This window comes from Anas acuta, chromosome 16 (assembly GCF_963932015.1).
Source record: "Anas acuta chromosome 16, bAnaAcu1.1, whole genome shotgun sequence".
Classification (NCBI taxonomy): domain Eukaryota; kingdom Metazoa; phylum Chordata; class Aves; order Anseriformes; family Anatidae; genus Anas; species Anas acuta.
In genome coordinates, this window is record NC_088994.1 from 8,121,799 (window position 1) to 8,141,504 (window position 19,706).

The 19,706-nt window shown below is 55.7% G+C and overlaps 1 protein-coding gene across 4 annotated transcripts in view; it reads right to left on the reverse strand.

The window, feature by feature from the left end:
- The window catches only part of DLGAP4 (DLG associated protein 4), a 146,466-nt gene extending 133,653 nt beyond the window's left edge, over positions 1–12,813 (reverse strand). The window contains exon 1 of one of the 4 annotated variants that reach the window (XM_068700972.1): positions 12,647–12,813. The gene's annotated coding sequence lies outside the window, so the exon portion shown is untranslated. The remainder of the gene's footprint in view (positions 1–12,646) is intronic. The other 3 variants (XM_068700973.1, XM_068700974.1, XM_068700975.1) reach the window with 3 other exon arrangements.
- Positions 12,814–19,706: the final 6,893 nt, after the last annotated feature.

Genomic DNA, 19,706 nt, shown 5'->3' on the forward strand with positions numbered 1-19,706 from the left:
TGCTAAAGACACCAACCAACAGCAAGGAGTTGCTCAGTGCTGCATGCAGCACAGCAGGACTACTACTTGGCCCCCTCAGCCTACACAAAGCCCCACTCCTGCCTACCACCGCTGTCACCCAGAGCTTTCCGTAAGCCCTACACCAGCTGTCACCCCATGCCTGCAGACCTCCCTGGCTCAGCCCCACTTCCAGCACAACCGCCCTCCCCTCCCCTGCTCTAGCACATGCACAGGAACTGCTGCACTCCCTTTGTGAGCCTCCATTGCCATCCCAACCTCTTCGGACCCCCTGGAGCATGAGTAAGGCCACACGGAGCTGTTAACACTGTTAACACATCACCCACTGCCCATCTACGACAGAGCCACACACTGCCCTCATACCTTCTCCCAAGCCCCTGTGAGTTCAGACTCTTTGCATCTTATTTTTCAGCTTGTTGGCTGCTGCTGCTTCTTCTCCCAGGTGCCATCTTATCCTCACCCTTGAAAATGCAAAATGCAAACCAGCACAGGAAAGGCCAGACCTGTTCCCAGCTGCACAGGAGCAGGTTTGCACTGGGGGGCCTTCCTTGCCCTGGCACGGCTGTGACCCACTGCCTGGCCATGGGTGCGGGGCTCCAGCTCCTGCCGGGTGCACCTCTCTGCAGCCCCACCAGCCTTGATGAGCTGAGTGGCGAGCCCGCTAGGGCTGCCATGCTGATTACTTCACACAGAGAGAAATGAAAATGTCAAAACTCTGGAGAGGAGAGAAAGAAGAGGAAGGTGCATTGGACCACAGAAGCAGGAGGCAGTGATACTTGTGCACACCAAGGGAACTGAAGAAAGCCCTTCTGCTTCCCACTCCTCTCAGTCCTGCCTTCTGGAGCAACCTCTGCTCTGTTCTGTTCTGCCCTCCCCCATGTCATTCCCAGGCTCCAGTGCTAGATGCTAAGATAGTCCTATTCAAAAGGATTACAAATTACTGCCTGATCCACTAATTAGGAGTGGAAGATGAGCATGCTTCTGACAGTGATGCTTAGCAGCCATTTAGAAATTGCTCTGAAGGCAGGGAGGTGCTGCAAGCACACGGCAGCATGGAGCTGCATCTGCTCCATGCCAGCAAACCCAGGCCCGCCCCACTAGTCCCGCTCCCTCTCTCCCTGGGAGGCTCTGCTGGATGCCCAGCTCCTGCAGGGAGCCCTGCCTTGCTGCAGATCTCGTCTGGCTCTCCAGGATGTCTCCAGGCCATTTGGCTCCTATCCCCGCTGCCATTACTTTATATTTACTTAACAAAATTAAAGCCTGCTTAGTGGGGCCAATCTAAGGCAGGGGAGACAAATTGAATCTTCACACTGCTCCGAGAGAAGGGCAGCCTGGTGCCAGGCTGGAGCCACCTGTGCTGTCCCTAGGAGGACACAGACCCTCCTGTCCTCCTCTTGCCAAGTCCCGCAGGGACACAGCAAGCGCCGCAGGCTGTTCCCACCTTTCCTGGAGCTCCCCCCCTCGTCTCCTTCTCCATGTGGCAGCAGGTTGCAGGGCGGTAGCAGCTCTGACTGGGGAAGGACTGCAAGAGGAAAGCCCAGCCTGGCCATTCTGCACTTTGCTGGGACGCCCTGAGGGCCGTGGAGCAATACAGTCCTTGTGTGTGCAGCCAGGCCTGACTGCACCCCAGAGAGACAACTCCAGCCCCGAGGCCAAAGTCAGGGCTTGAAGCTGCACTCATGAATGCATGTGTCTTGGGGGATACCCATCATGTGTGTGGAGACCTCTCCGTAGACTTCCTCTGGACAGTGTCTGGAGTCCAGACACAGCTCTTAGACAAAGAGGGACAGTGGAGATGGTCTTGCCCCTACAGGAGCCCTTGCTGTCCCTAGTCGGGGTCTTAGACTCCTTATTTCCTATGTAGATCCTTGTGGGACTTGGCTCCTTTCTCCTGGGCTCCTTGCTCCAGGGCAAATAGTACATCAGGTGAGTGAGTCTAGGACCATCTCAGGAGTTCCTCTACAACTTTTGCATTCCCAAAAGCCATCCAAAGGATGGTGTGCCCAAGAGTGCTGACACACTCCCCAGCATCACATGCCTTCTAAAACTCAAACCACTGACGAGTACATAACCACCACCTCAACTACCTCCAGAAGGGCTCCAAGCTCCATGCAATGACTTGCCATAGGAGACAGACAGACCTCAAAAGCATTACCCACACACTCAAGGCACAAAGGCAGACATACTCCTCCCCTCCACCCCAGTATGACCCTAAAGGGACTTGATCCAAGGCCCAACCTGGTGGTACCTCATCTGACGTATGTAAACAACCCTTTACACCTCTCTAAGACAGGGAGGTTAACAAAGCTTTACTTCTCCAGTGTCAACCAGTAGACCAGGATAAACATGTACTTGTGGAAACAGGATTTAAAACCCTTTTCTCTGTCTGAAATTTGCCTGGGTTTCTACAGACTTCGGCTGTTTCTGAGGCAGACTGTGGCAGAGGTAACACAAGGGATGCTCCTAGGCCAAGCTCCAAGGGGAGCACTCACAGATCCCAATCAGACTTGGACAGGAGCACATGCTACCAGGAGTCTGCACTTCTGAGCTACCCCAGAATGGCTGCATGCATATTTTCAGGGACATGGAACTCCAGGGGCAAGGCAGATGCTGTTTGGGATGTGAAATAATGACATACAGAACCCTCCCTGGTTCACCCACAGGGGTTTGGATCAGCCTGTGTAGAGTCTCAGTTGCTGACCTGTGCTCAGCTCCAGTCAGCAACCCCTCATCAGCCTCCCTCGTAAGTCAGCAGAGTCTACCAAAGCCATCAAGCCCCAAAGCAAAGGAGAGAGGACATGGTTGCCTAGACCTGCAACTTCTTGGAGTAGCACAGGGAACAAACTGGCTGGGACTCGTCGCCTGGAAGTGGCTCACCTTCACCGGGACAAGCAGGCACCGAAGTAGGGCTGCCTGGTTCCCCTGGGCCATGGTGGCACAGAGACTTCCTCAGCATGCTGCACAGAACAGGGTGTATCGGCTAATTTTATCAGCTCTGTCCCACAAAGAGGATCTGGGAGACAGGGTGCCCTATTTACGTGGCCTCTGGCAGATGCAATGCTGGTGCCAGCCTGTCCCTAAGCCAGGTGCCATGGTGGCCCCGCATCCTTCGGGCCTATCATCTGGAGGAGGGGAGAAACTGCTCCCCACCACCCACATCTCCACATCCAGGAGGCAGTGAGGCACAACCCAATCCCCAGTCCAGACATTTGCTGGCTGTTTTGGAGGGAGGGAGATGGTTGCATGGGACTAGGTCAGCATTTCATCAAGCAGCCTTGTCCCATCCCACCCTCCAGCCCAGGACTGGGAGCAATCTCACATTGACACAGAGGTCCAAGCATCAGGTACTCAAGGAAAGAGTCCTGGGCAGTCCTGCAGTGTGAATGCACAAGGAAGATGGTGCTCATAGCCTGAGCGGATGCGTCCTCACCTTGCACATGGTGACAGCAGCCACATGTCTGTGTCCACCTCTGAGCCTCACCAGGTCAGGCTGTGGCAGCCCTGTCCCTGCCCAGTACTGGTTATCCCTCTCAGCTCAGAATCTGTTCCATGAGATCTTGTCACCTGCAGCCCCAGCTTGGGCCAGGATGGGTTGTAGTGAATGGCTCATGCCAAGAGCCTGACTGGAGCCATCAGGAGGTACCTGACATCTCAGGACAGGGGTGACAGCATCAGGTCTATGCCATGAGCACATGCAGGGGAGGCGAATACCTCTCTGTCCTTAACAGAAGACGATGAAGGAACACACTGGCTCCTAGGGTTATTCTCACCCTTTGAAGGTGCCAGGCAAGAAGACCTGGCAGGAGCCAGAGATGCTCAGGGCTGGCACTGGAACAGTGCATGCAGACAAGGGGGTCCAGAGAAGTTCGTGGATCCCAGCCATCACCAGCCACCCTCTTCTCATAAGGGACCTCTGGATGCTCCAGATAGTCAGAAACCTGATGAAATAGTGCTGGAGGTTTGGCCACTCTGTGGATGCTGGCAGGATGTTCAGCCTTCCCAGGAGCTGGCCTTGGGGGCTCCCCTCATGGCCCTGTGCACCCCACTCCAGCCATGGTTTGGGAGCCTCTTCTGTTGGGTTGCCAGTTGCATGTGCGACACATGGCACAGCCCTGCACTGCGCCGTGGTGGGGCAGACAGGAGAGGGTCCCTGCCAGCCTCAGCCCAGGGCAGCCCGAGGACTGGGGAGAGGCTGGAGGTTGCCTGGCCCCTGCCACCAGGCTGATGGAGGGGCTGTGGGCCGAGAGCGGCTGGGGTAGCGCTCCTCACCTGACGTTATTTTGGTTGCTAGGTGATTAAATCATCCATCTGCTTATGACAGCACGGGAGAGCAGTGAGTCAGTCCCCTTCATACAAGACAACAAAGGGTTTTTTAACTCCAGCCCACCTCCAGCCTGTCTCTGGGCCCTGTCCCTTCCTGCAGGACCCTTGGATGAAGCCCACGCTTGGGCATGTGCAAGGGGAGCAGGCTCATGCACAGCACCCCTGGGGCAGGGCAGCTGCCAAGGAAGGCCAGCTGTGGGCAGGGCTGTGGACGTCTTCAAATGTGCTTCTGGTGAGCAGGACCTCCTTGGCATCCTGAAGAGCATGGCTGGATGGTGGAAGGAGGGTTTTCCTTAATCGTGTCTAGAGTAATTTAAGAGGTCTCAGATCAGCCCCAGCAGAAGCAAAGGGAGGTGTGCTGCTAGCCCGACCCCTGGCAGCCCAGCACGGCCACCCCAGAACCTTTGCCTTCCACAGGCTCAGCATTGTCACCACAGGGACATCGCTGACGTTGCACTTGTGGGACGGCTGCAACTGCCCGCGCTGGGAGCGGAGCCCAGGGAAAGCCAGCAAGCAGGCTGCTTGGTGAGAACGCAGCAGAAAGGCAACAGTTTGGGGAGAAAATAACATTTCCATAAAGTGTTCGAAGTCTTTTGGAGGAGGAAAGTGGGATGGGAGAGAAAGAAGAGCCACTGTGTGTGTGTGTCTGCGTGTGTGTGCATATGAAAGAGAGTGACAACAAGAGCCTCCCTCCCCACCGAGAAGAAACCATCTCTGTTTCTCAGGTTTTGGAGAGTGTTGAGACATGGTGAAGTTAACGTTTTGCCCACAAAATGTGCGTTGAAAGTCATTTTCATTAAGAAAGCTCTGAGCCACATACAGCTGATGCACAGGCCCCCCTGCTGCCAACAAGCACATACTGGGCTGCAGCACCAGCTGCTGGGTGAGGGTCTGGAGGCTGCTGCACACCCCCACGGAGCCCACTGGCTCCAAAGCCCACCAAAGTCGGTGGAAAGACCCCTGTGACAGGCAGGGGCCTTTTCAGGAGCTTACGTGGCCACACAGAGCTTTGCAGTGGGGATGGAGCTGGGAGGGCACCCCAGGGGCTGCACACCCTCTGCCCAGGACAACCCTGACGGAGAAGCCCTGAAGCAGTGTGGGGAGCTCTGTGCTCCACAGCGACAGTGCAAAACCAGAGTGGAGCAGCTGGGAGCTGCCCATCACTGACTCATTTACCTCCTGCAACTGCAGGTGAGAAGCACAAAGCACTCCCTGCCTCCCTCCAGCCCTGCACAGCCAGTGCCAGGTTCAGCCAGCATCGCGCAACCACAGCAGAACCCCAAGCCAGCGCCCAGCACCCCAAAGCCTAGATCCTGATGGGAGCTGGGTTGGTTGACAGCCCCACTGCTGTCCCCAGTGCAGCCTGTCCTCCCAGGTCCCCCAGCAGCTACTTCTTAGTGCACAGAGACTCATTAATGAAGTGGAAAAGGAGGAGGAGGAGCAAGCTGAATGGGTCTGTCCTGGGGGACAACACAGCAAGGAGGAGGAGGAGAGCACTCAGTGCTTGATCTCAGGATACACAGCCACTGGAAGGAGAGGAACAACCATCCAGAAAATAACTGGGGAGGAAAGGATGAGGGGCCCAGCTGGCCCACTGGCAAAGGTGGAGGAAAAAAGATGGGTGGGCAGGAGGAGGGCAGGGAAGGGAGGCAGCCCCCGGAGCCACACAGCCACCTCCAGTGCCCCATCCAAAACAACCTCCACCGAAAGGCAGTTTGCTGAGCCAGGAGGCAGAGGGAGGCCTGCAGAGCCCCAGGTGTTTCTTCTAGGAGGTGCCTGCTGCATCACAGGAGCAGCCTTCCCGAGGCTGCCTGCTCCATCTGCGCTCCCTGCCCTTGCCCTCGGCTCTCTCCTTCCCACAGGCACCAGTGTTTTGCCAGGCCCCCAGTGCCCTGGCTTGGCACGGCTGCAGCTCGCCAGCAGCATTGCTGGGGGAGGGAGGAGGACAGGCTGGGCTGTGTGGGAAGGACATTTTTCTTCGGCGCATTGGTTCTCCGTTTCCAATCTGTCTCCGCAAGGGCCTGTCTGCTGTGCTGTCAGCGGCACTGTGGGGTGGCCGTGGCCAGTGGGCCCAGTGTTTGGCAGCTGCTGGCCACCAGCCCCAGACCCCCAGGAGAGGTGGCTGCGTGTGTCACACGTGGGCAGCGCCAGAGGCCACCAGGGACCGGGAGCAATGGGTTAGGGAGGTTTCTGTCCCCAGCATATAGCTGGAGAGATCAGGATCTCAAGAACAAGGGTTTCATGGCCACCAGCTACACGAGAGCTGCTCCTCCCAGTGTCCCAAGGAAATTTACAAGCCCCAGGGAGCCCCAATGTCCAAAAGCCTCCCATTCCCACATCATGCAGCTCCCCATGGCTCAGAGCCCACAACCTTAGGGCAGTCACGGCTACCTCTTCTCCTGTGCTGTTGCACATCATGTGCTGGGCTGCTGTCTCCTCAGCATGCCTCCTTCAGGGCTCAAACCCCACAGACAGACCTCTCTGACCCTCTGGGACCAGGACAACCAAGTAAAGATGCCAATGCCTGGCCAGACCCAGGGAACGGCTGAAGAGCTCAGGTGCCCTATTCCTGCCCAGCCTTCCCTTGGTGTGGAATATGTGCCTGGGCTGCCTGTCTCGGGGACTTCACGAAGGGCAGTGTGGCAAACAAGGTGCTGAACACCCCCCAAGGCACGGGACTAGCCAACCCCTCATAGCTGCTGTGTGTCGAAAGGATTAATCAGACGAAGGAAATGGTGAGGGAGCATCAACTTCATTCCTGCAGTGAAGAAACTGTGCCATTAAAATCCTCTCTCCTATGACACACACTGAGCCTATTTCAGTAATAGTTTGGCAGGGGAATAACATTATGGAGCCTATAAATATCTCGTGGGGTGCTGCTCTGCTGATGGAGCAGCAGGACATGGCCCTTGCCCACCACAGTGCCAGTCCCAGCAGCCTCACGGGGAAGCCCCAGCCATCGGCAGAGCTGGCAGCTGCCTGGCCCTTCCTTGAGGGGAGGGGACCCAGGACACAAGGACAGAAGGACGCCTTATGGCTGGGCTCACTTGGGGCAGCTGGAGCATCCCACTGGCTGGGTGACAGCTGTGGCTGGCACGGATGTGACATGGGCTGTATAGGCCCTGGAGATGTTGGAGGGGATGGAGGTAAGAAGGTGGAAAGCATTAGCACTCAAAGGATGTTTGCAAAGCAAACGGTGAGGCTCCCTGTCTCTGCATCCGAGGACTTCAGACTGACTTAGACCAGCCTGATACACACAGCCAGCCCTTCCCTATGCTCCCCAGGAGTAGAGGGGCTTCTCACACAAGAGCAGCTGAGGTTCCTCAGGCACAAGCAGGTCCCCTCAAATATCCCAGTGACATTTGCCACAAGTTTTTTGCAGCGCACACAGCACAGAGAGAAGCTGCTCCCTGCAAAGCCCTGGGCATCATCTGGGCCATCCTGGGCACCAAACGTGACAATTCAATAACCCACCTCCAGTGTCTACTCCTCTACCAAGGCCCTGAGATAATGTGGATGAAGAAAATACCATGTCTGAGGTGAATGACAAATGGAAAGGAAGAGGGTGGAACAGGGTCCAGGCACCCCGGCCATGCCAGCCAGCCAGAATGAGGGGAATAGCTGGACTGCTGCTCTGTCATGCATTTGTCATCTTGCAAGGAAAATTATGTGGGTGGCCCCTGTCCTGCCAGGGCACGTTGAAACAAATGGCTGAGGGATTTGAATATTATGCATCATATAATATATAATATTATGAATATATATATGTCATGCAATATTATGAATATTATGTAAAGGAACTTTCATGACATTTGTCATTGGTCTCATACTGCTCCCTCTTCAACGCAGGGTTAAGCCAGTGCTGAGTAGTTTTAATACATCTGCCTTGTACATATTTTATGCACACACAGGCTGCTAGCTACTTGCCTTGCCCACAGGGTAGATCTCTGCCCACCTGCAAGTGTCAACACCGTTCTTCAAAGCTCCTGGGTCCCTCCCAGCAGAGCTCTCCAGCTACTCAGCGTCTTATCTATAGGCAGGCCTGGAGAAGAAAGGGGGTACCAAACCCGAATGCAGTTGATGGGGACGTGAGGGAGCAGCGTCCCTCCATGTGAGAGTTGCCCAAGGGATGTGCAGAAGGGTCCATGCCCTGCCAGGGAGTGCAGGAGCCAGACCCAGGGGACATGCCTAAATGATCATGCAGCCATCAGAGTGTAGGTTTGTGGCTGCTTGTCACACATCCCCTCTGTCCTTAGAGGACATAAAGTTTCAGGAACCACGGAGATTGCCATAGCAGCTCTGGAAGTTGAAACGTGCTTCCTTCAAGCTGCTGGAAAAAGCTGCAGTGAGCTAGGCCTCATTCAGAGAAAGCTCTCAAGAAAGGTAATTTTCCTGACAGCCCATGATCTAAGCCCAACAGACAGCCATTAGAGCCAGGAAAGGATGACATCCATGAGAGCCTGAGCAAAAGCAGAGCAGGCACGTTAGAGCCCAGCCTTCTGGGAACTTTCCCTGCATAATGCCTTTACAACCAAGAGGTGCCCTTTTTCTTGAGCACACAAAACTGTAATGCAAATTCACACAAGGAGTCCACTGACAACTGCTAGCAGTTGCAAGGTTCTTGTCAGACAGCATCCACAGAGGAACCTAGCTAAGCTCCCGAACGAGACATGGAAAGCAGTTATGAAATGTGAAATGTGGCTACATTCTACAAAGCATCACCATATTTATGCCACAAACAGTGGAATACACCATCAAGTCCAAGCTGAGATTGGTAAACATCTCAGGGAGTGTGGTTTCAGCAAAGCTTCACTGTCACGTAACCAAATCGCAGCAGCACAAAGCACCTGGAACAGCTGCTTGTGCTGAGGACCTCCCTCACACCCCCAGCCCAGCCCTAAGCAGAAGAGCTGAATCTTCACGTCCATCTATTCTGCACGCACCTAAAATCCCCTCCAAAATTTAGCATAATCAAGCTGGCTCCTGGATCAAAATAACTCCTTATGATCCCCCCAGCTTCCTCTAGCTGCGGCCTGTGGCCTGCCTGCAGCCCCTTTGCTTTCGGTAGAGATGGCTGAGAGTCACCTCCTCCAAGCCAGCCTCCCGTGGGCAGGGCAGGGTGACTGCTTGGCCTGGCCAGGTCTGACTCAGCACTCCTCACCCACATCCAGGGGGCCAAAAAGGCTGCCCGGGGTGGCAGAGCCTGAGCCAGGGGCTGGCGGAGCCGTCAGGGGCACACCTGTCAGCTGCAGCTTCAGCCCCTGGCGGGACACACAGGCTGGAAGGCGGTGAGGAAAGCAACCACGCCGAGCTCAGAACTCAGAATCAGCACCTTGAATCGTGGCCAAAAGCAAATCGGAAGTCAGCACAGCTTCTGGCAAACAGGTGATGCCTCGCCTGTGGTTTATGCCGCTAAGCACAAGCTGACAGCTTTGGCCCGAGACACGGCCAGCAAAACCAGGGACGAGGGCATCTACAGGCACCGTGGTCCTCCCGGGAACACTGCCTCGCATGCTGCTCCCCTCCTCTGCGGATGGCGAAGGGATGTTGCAGGCACCAAGGAAAGCAGGCTGCCATCTGGGTACAGGACTATTCATCTCTGACGACTGCAGCATCAGCTCAGTGCTTGGGTGAAGGCTGATTGTGGACAGATTAGAGGGGAAACAGCGTGTTCATTTCTGTCCATGCTGTGCTGCTATTACCCAGTCTGAAAATAAAGCCTCATTTTTCATGCAAAGATGCACAATGGTTAACATGAGAAAAGCTTGCCTGGGAGGCATGCAGGTATCAAATCAATTTCAAAACAGGTCTCCAGTTACTACCGATGTTTATTTGATTTACATTTTTTCTGTCTTGCCAGATGTTTATGCTCCAAGGGTGAAATTCAGCCCAGTGCCATTTGATTGGCATGAGGGTGTAAGAAGGCACGAAGGTCTCCTGCTGCACAGTGGCACGTTTCCCTTGAACTGCTCTGTTCCTTCACCACTTAAACTGCACTGGTATGTCATGTACACAAAGAGGAGTGAGGGAGCTGAGCTTCTGTGGAGATCAGACCTGGGTTCGCACACACCAGCTGCCGAGCCCCAGGTTGTTAAAGCGCCGTATTCCTGCTGGTGCGCGAAGCAGCCCCAGGTCTCAGGAGCGGGAGTGGTGCTCAGAGCAGGCATTAGCTTCCTGCAGGAAGCCTCTGGGCGAGCTCTGCCTTGTGCTTCACTGGAGGAGCAGCAGTCGGAGGTGGATTTGCAAGCCTTTGAGAGTCCATTTTGCAGGAGGCGCTGCACGATGCCCAGGTCTTGTGGGCTGCCAGTCCCCTGCCACATCTGTGCACAGGACAGCCAACACCAGCTCGATGTCATGATGGTGGCACGGTGGTGGGAAGATCACCAAGGGAAGATCTCACAGGCATTTCAGTGCCAAACCGATCAAAATGATGGCAACAAGGCTCTAAACCCTGCTTCTGCCTGGGCCTCATCCTGGACTGGTGTTTCCTAACTGCGTCATGGCAAAGGCGCACAAAGGAGCTTGCTCTCTTTCCTGGAGGGGCACGGTCTGCCCCCCAAAAGCCTAATGCAAATGTAGCAACCCTGCCACTGCTGCAGGGCTTATCTGTGCCATTGCTACTGTCAGAGATGCACAGAGGGGGCCTACTTGCAGCTGCATCCATGTGGGAACAGAGAGCACAGCCCCACTGCTCGCTGCCAGCAGGTTTCATTTCCCTGCAGGCCCGCCAGGTCAGTTTTGTCCAGCACACAGCAGGAGTGCCTTTAGCAGCGCAGCAGAGGCTGAGGCGCAGGCTGGCCGCCCTGCCTGCCCACACACCCGTGAAAAGGAGGGGGGCCACCAGGGAAGGGAGGGCTGAGCTCCTGCTTCCCTCCCCTGGGGCACCTGAAGCCCGTGCCAGCAGCCTCCGGAGAGGGGGCAGCTGGCTGGAGGAGCCCCCAGCCCCTCTCACTCAGAGGAACCCAGAGACAGCCTGGGGCTAGGGGTTCCTCTCAGACACCATCCCCAGCCCACGGGGGAAGTGGACGGCCCTGCACATGGGTGCTCGCAGACTACGCTCACCCCCCTGCCTTCCCCACATGCGCCTGCTCTCTCCACGCCTGTGTGCTGCCCAGCACCCACCCACAGCCCCCAAAACACACGCAGACCAACATGCACACAGACCCTGCAGCACACACACACACCAACACCCACATCACTACCAGCCCACACGCATGCACACCCTGCACACCAGGGGAGCAGTGCACAAGCATGCACCAGCACGCACACACATGCACATACACGCTCAGGCTGGGGCTGCTCCCACACACAGGCTCGGTGCAGTTTGCATGCCTGCAGAAACAAGGACACGCTCAGCTCTGCATCTCACACACAGGCTTGTTGTGGAGCTCACACCCCGGCACAAACGCGCACACCGGCTCCGCAGTGGCTCGCACACGCATGCACGCAGACACAAACACAGCCTGGGCTTCTCACACACGCAAGTGCAGTGTGGCTCCCAGGGACACAGCGACAGGGCCACGCTTCGCCGTGGCTGTCGCACACCCCTGTGCAGCCATGGAGCTCTGACACGCTGCACCCAGCACCTGCATGCCTCGGCCTCCCCACTGCCTCGTGCTCACCCTGCGCACCGACACCCCGGGGTGGGAGGGACCACGCCCCCCGGGGGGTGCTGATCACACATACACAGAGACCGAATGCTCCGCACACACTTAACTCCTTCTTTGCCTGGCCCTGCACCATCCTGCCCTGCTCAGCACCATCCAGCCTGGCCCCAGCACCACTCGGCCATGTCCTAGCATCATCCAGCCCGGCCACAGCACCATCCATCCCGGCTGCAGCACCATAAAGCCTAGCCCCAGCATCACCCAGCCCGGCCTCAGCACCATAAACCTAGCCCTAGCATCACCCATCCCGGCCCCAGCATCACCCATCCCGGCCCCAGCATCACCCAACGCGGTCCCCGCACCATCCATCCTATCCCCAGCCCCATCCAGCCCTATGCCCGCACCGTCCAGCCCCGCTCCCAGCATCACCCAGCCCCGTGCCTGCCCCGTCCAGCCCCGTGCCCGCACCGTCCATCCCGACCCCAGCACCATCCATCCATCCCGGCCCCAGCTCCGTCCAGCCCCGTGCCCGCCCCGTCTAGCCCTTCTGGGGCCCGGCTTCACCCCGCACCCTAAGCATCCTTACCCCTCCCCGGCCGCGCCGGCCCCATCCCGCACCCGCACCCGCTCCCGCAGCCGCAGCCGCAGCCGCACCCGCCCCGTCGGGCGGCCCCGCCGCAGCCCCGCCGCCCGCTCACCTCGATCCGCAGCGCCGGGACGCAGCGCCCGTGCCGGAGCGGTCCCGCGGCGGGGCAGCGCCCGCTGCTCGCAGCGCCCCGGCAGCGGAGGGCCAGGCGGGGGGCCCGGCTCGGCTCGGCCCGGCCCGGCCCGGCCCCAGCCCCGGCCCCGGCCCCGGCCGCTGGCCGGCAGCCGCTGCCCCCCTGCCCGCGGCGCGGTCCGGCCGCCTCGCCCCTATGCGGAGGCTCCAGCAGCACCGAGGCGATGCCCATTCATTCAGCTTGTCCCCCCCGCAGCCCTCCCCTTCCGCCCCGCGCTCCCAGCCTCCTGGATGGAGGTGGCTGGCGATACTGCAGCGGTACCCGGAGCCCCCGGAGAGCACAGTGCGGAGAGGAGGGAGGGAGAGGAGGAGGAAGGAGAGCAGAAGGAGGGAAGAGGAAAGAGAGAGAGGGAGAGAGAGAGGGAGCGGGAGAGACAGCGGGCGATGGCTGCCCCCAAAACCAGAGCTGGATCTGGAGAAGACTCCGGGATTTCCACAAGGAAATTGGAGCAGGGAGCAGAGCTGGGCCAGCACGAGCCCCCCCAGCGGGCCGAGCACTGCGCCCGGGGATGCTGTGCTGGTGGCAAGGGCAAGAGAAAGCCTGGGGAATGTGGGCAGCCGTCAGGGCAGGCTGGCATCAGGGCCCCCCAGGAAACAGGACCGTGTCCCCCTAGGACAGGGCTGGCACCAGCCAGGGCACAGCCTCCCCAGCCAGCAGCCTGGCTTCCAACGTGCGTCAAGTGCAGGGGCACCCTCTCTGTGCAGCTGGGCCAGTGTGAGGACTGCCAAGGAGCCTGCATGATGGGCCGGCCCCTGCCCCTGCCCCTGCCCCTGCCCCTGCCCCTACCCCTGCCCCTGCCCCTGCCCCTGCTTTGCACCCCGCAGCCAAGGCTCCAGCCCCACGCGCATCTGGGAGCCCCTCAGAAAGCACCGACCTCTGTGGGTCTTGGACCCCAGCACAGCATCCTGCACCCCACATCAAAGTTGCTCAGATTTTCCTAATCTGAGGCCTTCTTAACCCTCTGGAAATTAATCCACTGACCATCTGCCGCAGCGATTTTCATTTACAACCTTGCACAAATTAGGATCAACTGTTCACTTGTCTCTCCTCTTTCGCCCATGGCTCTGTTGCCTGGTGTCTTCCCAGGCACCAGCTTGCCATGGGCTGGGGGTGACCTTGCCCGGCCTGGCAGCCGGCGGTGGGCTGCGGCAGGAGCCCCACTCCTCAAGCTTCCTTTGGTCATCCCTGCTAGTGCCCTTTATCCGCAGCCAGGTGGGAGGAATTCCCCCTGCCCCTGTGCAGCCCCCTCCTAGGATCCTATTTGGGTACCAGCACCGGCACGGAGGTGGTCCCTCTGTCCAGATACCCCTTTGGTGTGTGCTGGACAAGCAAGGAGCTCCTAAGTTCCAGTGGGCCCAAGGCAGAAGGGGGCAGCTTGAGGCAGAAGGGGGCAGCTCTGCTTGTGCTCAGGGGCAGGACTTTGGCTCTTGGGCTACTTCCCCTGCTATGGATTCACAGCCTGGCCACGGGCAGTTCGGTTAGCTGTGGTTTTGGAGGTGGCTGCTAACTCAGGAGTTTGGGAGGCCTGATGACCAGGGATGCCCCATATGAGAGTGAGGCGTTTGGGGATCCAAGCCATGGTCATCTCTGCAGACTAACCCTGCAGCTGCTGTGCAGCTCAGAGGCTTTGGAGTCAGGCCTGAGGGATAACAGGGGTACAAGATGCACAGATATTTTCTCATCACTTCACCCTAGTCCTTTTCCAAATGGAGAGCTTGGCTTTCTGGGGAAAAAGCTTCATTCTCTAAGGAAAATGGAAATATACAGATTTTTTTTTTTCCTTCCTGCAGCAGATTCAGCAAAAGTGCAGCTGCTTTCACAGCCTTGAATACAGAATTGACCATTCAGTTCATCCCCAAGGGGAAATAACCAAGTAGAGAGGAACAACAAGCCCCACAGTGCTCTCTGCACCCTCTAAAGGCTTTCTTAACCCAGGCAATCTCCTCTCCCAAGTTCCAGGGGTGCCTGGCTCCTTTTGCAGAGCAATGAAGGCTACCTGTATGCTTTCAACATGGGGAGGAGGGAAATAAGGAAGGATGTTGGGAATGCAGGGCAGCTGGGGAGAGAGTGCAAAGAGGTTTATCTGGAAAACAGCCCCAAATCTCACTTCTCAGGTGTCCAGGAATCAAGAAGGGACATGGACACTAATAGGAAAGCTGCAGCTGGCTGTAGAGGCCTTTCCATGTAAAGACATATGGATCACATTCCTGGTGGTAAAGGAAAGTATCAAGGGGGCATAGGAAGATATGTTATAGAGTCAAGGCAAAGGTGAAGATCTTTACAGGAACCAGTGTAGTTCATTAAAAAGGCTGCTGTTGTCAGGCCAGACAAAAGAATTTGGTGATAATCAAACTGCAGTGTGCTCAAGCCCAGACAAGAATTCTAGCAGGACGAATTAATATGAAAGGCTTTATCTGGAAGCACTTTACGGAGAGAACCTGTGGGACTCAGGCATAGCTGGGGCCACAGGTGCAAAGCTGAAGGTGGCGCTGGGCAGGGCAGCACCAAGGTCTTGTCTGCTCAGCAGAGACAAGGGAAAGCTGCCGTGAGGGATGGTGAACTTTGCTTTCACTAGGCTGAATTGGGCTGATGGGCTAGACCACAAGGAAACATCAGCCAGGCTGGCTGATTTTTTTTTTTTTTTTTGAAAGAAAGAGACAAGTCTGGCACAGCACGGTAGATCTGAGAGTCACCATAGAGATAGCAGTTGGAGTTGGTGGGTGGTGGAGATTACCCAGAGATAATGTGTGAAAGGAGAACAGAAAGGGCTGAAGGACAGGATGCTGTGGGCATCCAGCAGAAGAGGCGGGCGTAAGGAAGAGGCAGAGAAGTGGAGATGAGAAAGGCAGGCAGAAAACCAGGGAAGGACATCAGCGAACCCCAGAAGGATCAGACTTCTAAGCAGCATGGCTGAATGTGCAGAGAACTAGGAGAAAGATCAAAGATGAAGAATGAGCATAGCTTTGAAACCACCACGGGAAACCTGGACTCTGTGCTGAGCAAGTGGGACAGAACAGAGATGGTGTGGTTACAGAGGTGAGGAGGAGAAGGCCTGAGGGAGAAGAACAACAGCCTGAGGGGATTTCTCAAGGCACAGAAATGTTTGCACTGTAGGCATAAGGGCTTGTAGCACAGCAGGATGTTAGGGAGTGAGCAGAACAGAGGAGAGGAAGGGTGTGAGGGGGCTGTCCCCGTGGGATGGAGGGGACAGGGTGGCCAGGGGAAGCAGGGGGGTCTATAAGAATCCCACTGAGTTGCCAGGGGGGATTTGTTCCACAGAGGAGCAGAAGAGGACAGCACTGGCCAAGTCAGAATCTCTTACACCCCTTATGAAGGTGGTGGCAGGAGGCTGTGTGGGAGGTCAATTTGATGAGAGAAACAGAGTCATTTAGGGAGGAACCAAAGCCAAAGAAAACTGATTTAGTTCTCACTGAGATCTCAATGAGACTTGCACTACAGCTCTGTATGAGGCAGTGTAGAGTCATAGACGTAGTGGTGATCGTGCACAAAGCAGTGCTGGAGCTGTTGAGTCTATAGGACCCTGAGAATAACAACTGTACCTGCTGTGGAGCTGGAGTGGGCAAAGGAGAGGCACATAGTGAGCCCGAAGAGGGGCACTGCAGTTCATGCTCAGGACCAGGTGCCTGTGCTCTCAGACACGGGAGGACAGAAAAGGGGAGATGCACTGAACACGAGACAAATTGGCATTTCCTATGAAGAGTGATGTGGCTCTTCCTCTGAGAACCTACAGCCCCCTGCACGCTCAGGATGTTGCCGGCACCTCGGGAGACTACTGAGGGGTGAAAGGACAGAAAAGCAGCACTGGGTTGTAATGTTCAGAGCCATGTGCACAGCTCAGAAAGGCTCAGTGCAGGCCTAAGTGTCCCAGCTAGGCAGAGCACAGGCCTGGTTTGCTTTGATTCTTGAAATACTTAGAAATAAACTTTTCTCCTTTCGGATCCCTGCTGAAAGCAAACACTGTTAAGTAACAGCCTGGCTGCAATACCCCTAAAAGAAAAAAAATATCGCTAAAGGTGAAAGCTAGAATCAAGCCAGATGTCACAAAAACTAGCACTGACCCATCAGGGTCCCCCTTACTGCTCAGCTTTAGTGCAGTCTCACTTTGAGGAGTCTCCAGGCAAAACCAAAGCCTTGTCTTTTAGGAGACAGAAAACAAAACTCAGAGTGTGAAACTAGTGCCTACCAGTGCTGCCTGCCTGATGAGGGAAAGTCCAACACAGCTGATCTTTTGGCTTAACCACCAAGAAATCAAGACAACACTATTCAGAGCATGCACACATGCCCAAACCTTGGTCCCAGGCTCCCTGTGCTCTCTGTATCCTTCTCACAGAAGATAACTCCCTGTCCCCCTGCACTCGTTTTTGGTGGCAGCTGTTATTAAAGTCTGTTCCCTCCAAAGAGGAATGGTCCATCACACCAGCCTCTTCTACCCCTTGTCATAAAATTTCTCCTAACCAGGTAGGTAATGTCTCATTTCTCCAAACAATGTGGCTTCACTGGAGGCTTGAAGCTCACCTTCTTTCTGAGGAAGGATGGGGCAGTTGTCCCTTGGGCAACTAAAACCAGATTATGGATCTCTTACCCTACCTGAATGAGACAGACCACTGGCACACCTGAAGAGAAGCAGGTTCCATGCAAACTACAGTCATCACCTGTAGCTGAAGGTAAACCACCACCTCAGAGAGTGTGCAGGAGGGAGCACACCAAGAACTAAGGACTTGGGAAGGTGAAATAATTAACTGGACAAAACCCAGCCACACTCTAGTATTTGTAAGGCACCAAAGTCAATTCAATACATAAGACGAGCAACGAGTGCAGGAGAGCTAAGAGTGTAAGGCCATATCATGCTACGTCCAGGGATGTCTGGAAGGAAGGCTGAGGAGTAATGGGATAAAACTGAATCAAAGAGCTCAGGCACTTCAGAAAAAAAGCTTAGGCACTTCGAGAGAAGAGGAGCATCTGCAGCCACACTAGGCCAGATAGGGAATGAGGGACAGCTGACCTCCTGCTGCAGAACAGAGGCTGCCGGCAAGCTGGATCAGGGGAATCTCCCCAACAAGAGGGACTGCAGAGTTAAGCACATTATCCGCACTTCATGACTTCCTTGGGAGCATTTGCCACGAGCCACTGTTGGACATAAAGTGCCACACCAGACAGGCCATCGGTCTGCTCCAGTGAGACTGCACATTCTAGTGCAAGAAATCGTGTCCTGGGCACTAGGAAACAGTTCACAATACTGCCCAGCTCTTCCTTGAGAGATACTTAATCCCTGCAAAGCTCTGGGTAATTGTGTAACAGCCATCAGGGCCAGGGCCACGCAGGGCAGCACACTGCGCTCACCCACACCTCCCCACCAGCCAGCAGGTGCCCAGGTGCCAGTGCCTGCACTTTGCTTTGCAGCGCTCGGCTCCTGGAGGCTGTCCCTCGCTGCTCTCCTCTGCTGCCAGCCCAGCTGCAGAGCTCCAGGGGAGGTGCTGTGAGCCAGGGAGGACAAAACAGTTTGAGAAGAGTGCAGTGAGTCAGTCGGCTAATGCGAGGCGAGAATCCCTTCCAGAAAGGAAGGAAGGATGAGGAAGAAGCTGCTTGTTCCGTAGGGATGAGGCTGGGGAGGCTAGATGGCAGTGCCAGCACTGCTGTGCAAGTGTCTCTCTGTGCTCCCTGCCTCCTGCTCCATTTTGTCTGTATGGGCTCTGGGCTGCGGCTGCATTCTCACGGTCACCCTCCGAATACAGGGATGAGTTCCCAGGCTGCTATGTGGAAAGCCCTGGGCTTGACCCACAGAGAGCAGCCGTGGCCCGTTCAGCCAGGGCTTAGACTCCATGTTTAGAGCATCCTGCTGCCTCTGGTACCAAATTTCATTCCCACCTCATTTCATGTTCATGCTCTGCTACTCCAGCAGTGCTAGGGGGGCTGACGGCATCCCGAGTCAGCCACTGTACTGTGGTTCTTTTCCAGTTTAATTGCCAACAACCACTGATGAATGGTGAGGTGGCCCTGTCTGAGGCTTTAAATGCAGCAATGAATACTGGATGGACTCTGGGTACCTACATATCACAACTGAGATAATTTTCTAGATGCTTGTTGCTTGGCAGCCAAAGGCTTAGAAATGTCAATTTCTAATTAAAACCATGCACCCAAAATCTACGCACCCTCCCCAAAACTCAGTATTTTTATACACTGCTCTCAGCTGCAGTGGGCACAGTAATAGCTCTCAGCATGCAAACGACCAGGAGCAAGTCGTGTTTCTGCCAGGGAGGATGCAGGTGAATTATGTGCACAGAAAAGCCAGTGTTCTAACCACAAAAAGATGGCAGTGTAATGGTGTAATGTCACTTGGCCACACGAGATGTCCATGACAGGGGCTGGACCTGGGAACAGGCTGCACAGAGAAGCTGACAGCCTGGCTTTCGCAGTGCAGCATCCCTCTGGGTACCCGTGTCTTCCCCTGGCACTAGGATCCTACACTGGCAACTGGTCAGTGATTGATGAGAATTGGGTTCCTTATAGAAACTGGTGTGTGGAATGCCAGGAAGCTGAGTCTAAAGGCAAGCCATAATACCCAAGGCAGCCCAGCTCTCACCCAGCCCAGCTCCTGATTTTGCTCAGTCAGCAGACACAATAAACCCAGGCTGCTGTGGCACCAGTTCTCTGGTAGGAGCAAGGGGTAACTCCATGGTGAAGTCCAAGCATGAAAAAAACAGCCTCGCTGAAAAGTACAATAGGATAAATTGCTGTTTCTTAAATCCATGTGATTGGATTACAGATTTGGAGAAGTTAAAAATAATAATTTTTGGTAGCTGTATTTGCTTTCTGGTATATAAACCTTTACACCTTGTACTTTTCCAATTTCTCTACATGAGCGTGCCCCCAGCATGGAGAGGAGCTGGGACACCCGCCTGCATGTGAGCCAGCACTGTCGCAGGTTGCACCTACAGTGAAGTTCCTGGTGAAACCTGGA